The sequence below is a fragment of the Panulirus ornatus genome, chromosome 61 (genome assembly GCF_036320965.1).
Source record: "Panulirus ornatus isolate Po-2019 chromosome 61, ASM3632096v1, whole genome shotgun sequence".
Classification (NCBI taxonomy): domain Eukaryota; kingdom Metazoa; phylum Arthropoda; class Malacostraca; order Decapoda; family Palinuridae; genus Panulirus; species Panulirus ornatus.
In genome coordinates this window covers 1,243,706-1,246,205 of record NC_092284.1, presented here as the reverse complement: position 1 = coordinate 1,246,205, position 2,500 = coordinate 1,243,706, and the positions used below count along the sequence as shown (strand labels likewise).

General features: G+C 25.2%; 1 protein-coding gene across 1 annotated transcript in view; it reads right to left on the bottom strand.

The window, feature by feature from the left end:
• LOC139767467 (uncharacterized) overlaps positions 1-2,500 on the bottom strand; it is a 135,159-nt gene that overhangs the window by 21,913 nt on the left and 110,746 nt on the right.

Genomic DNA, 2,500 nt, shown 5'->3' with positions numbered 1-2,500 from the left:
CATATACGTATGTATATATGTACGTACGTACATATATATACGTATATGTGCGTACATAAATGTGTACTTATGTATATCTATGTACGTCCATATATATACGTACGTACACATACGTATATATATATATATATATATATATATATATATATATATATATATATATATATATATATATATATACATATATATATATATATATATATATATATATATATATATATATATATAGACTATATGTACGTAAGTATATGTATGAATATATGTACGTACATGACGTACATATATATACGTTCTTATATGTACGGACATATACGTATATGTACGTAGATATATATACATATATATATACACGTATATGTACGTACATAAATTTGTACTTATATCTATGTACGTCCATATATATACGCATGTAAATATACGTACATATATATAGACTATATGTACGTATATGTATAATTAAATATATGTACGTACATATAAATACTTCTTATATGTACGGACATATACGTATATGTACGTAGATATATATAAATATATATGTACGTACACATGTATACGTGCGTATATTGTATATATGTACGTACGTATATATACGCATATATGTACATGTACGTAAATATATGAACGTACATATAAACGAACGTACATGTATACGTACGTAAATATCTATATGTACGTCCATATACATTTACGTACGTACATCGTATATATATATATATATATATATATATATATATATATATATATATATATATATATATATACGTATATATGTGCGTACATATATATGTAGGTACGTATATAATATATATATATATATATATATATATATATATATATATATATATATATATATATATACGTACGTATATCTATGTACGTGTATAATATACATACGCACATATATATATATATATATATATATATATATATATATATATATATATATATATATATATATATATATATATATATATATACGTAAATATGTACATAGGTATATTACGAACACATACGAAAGTATATGAACGCATATATTCCTATCTTACATGTACGGATATATACGTACGTATATATACATAGGTACATACGTATATGTACGTATATATATATATATACGCTTATATATATACGTACAAATATTTATTCTTGCGTACATATGGACGCACATATACGTGAGTATATTTATACGTACGTATATATGTACGCAGATTTTTATACGTATATTGTACATATATTTAGACATATATGTCGTATATATACACGTACGTATATTTATGCACGAACGTATATATACGTACATTTATACGTACGTATATATATACGGATATACGTACGTATATACATATGTACGTATATATACATGTACTTACGTCCGTATACGTTAGTACATATACGTATGTATATATGTACGTGTGTATATATATATATATATATATATATATATATATATATATATATATATATATATATATATATATACGTACATATATAATATATATATATATATATATATATATATATATATATATATATATATATATATATATATATCCCTGGGGATAGGGGAGAAAGAATACTTCCCACGTATTCCCTGCGTGTCGTAGAAGGCGACTAAAAGGGAAGGGAGCGGGGGGCTGGAAATCCTCCCCTCTCATTTTTTTTTTTTTTTTTTTCAATTTTCCAAAAGAAGGAACAGAGAAGGGGGCCAGGTGAGGATATTCCCTCTAAGGCCCAGTCCTCTGTTCTTAACGCTACCTTGCTAATGCGGGAAATGAATAGTATTAAAAAAAAAAAAAAAAAAAAAAAAAATATATATATATATATATATATATATATATATATATATATATATATATATACACATACGTAAATATATGTACGTATATATAGAATATATGTAAGTATACATTCCTACCTCATATGTACCATATACGAATGTGTATGTACGAATATATACATACAATATACGTACGTATATTGTATATGTGTACGTATACAAGTATGTATATATACGCACATATATATGTACATACATGTACGTAAATATATGTACGTACATATAAACGTACACATCTATATGTTATTACATGTATATACGTATGTATATATATACACACATATACGTCAATAATGTATATATTATATATATTATATATATATATTATATATATATATATATATTTTTTTTTTCATACTATTCGCCATTTCCCGCATTAGCTAGGCAGCGTTAAGAACAGAGGACTGGGCCTTTGAGGAAATATCCTCATATGGCCCCCTTCTCTGTTCCTTCTTTTGGAAAATTTAAAAAAAAACTGAGAGGGGAGGATTTCCAGCCCCCCGCTCCCCTCCCTTTTAGTCGCCTTCTACGACACGCAGGGAATACGTGGGATTTTTTTTTTTTTTTTTTTTTTTTTTTTTTTTTTTTTTTTTTTAAATTTTCCAAAAGAAGGAACAGAGAAGAGGTCCAGGTGAGGATATTCCCTCAAAGGCCCAGTCC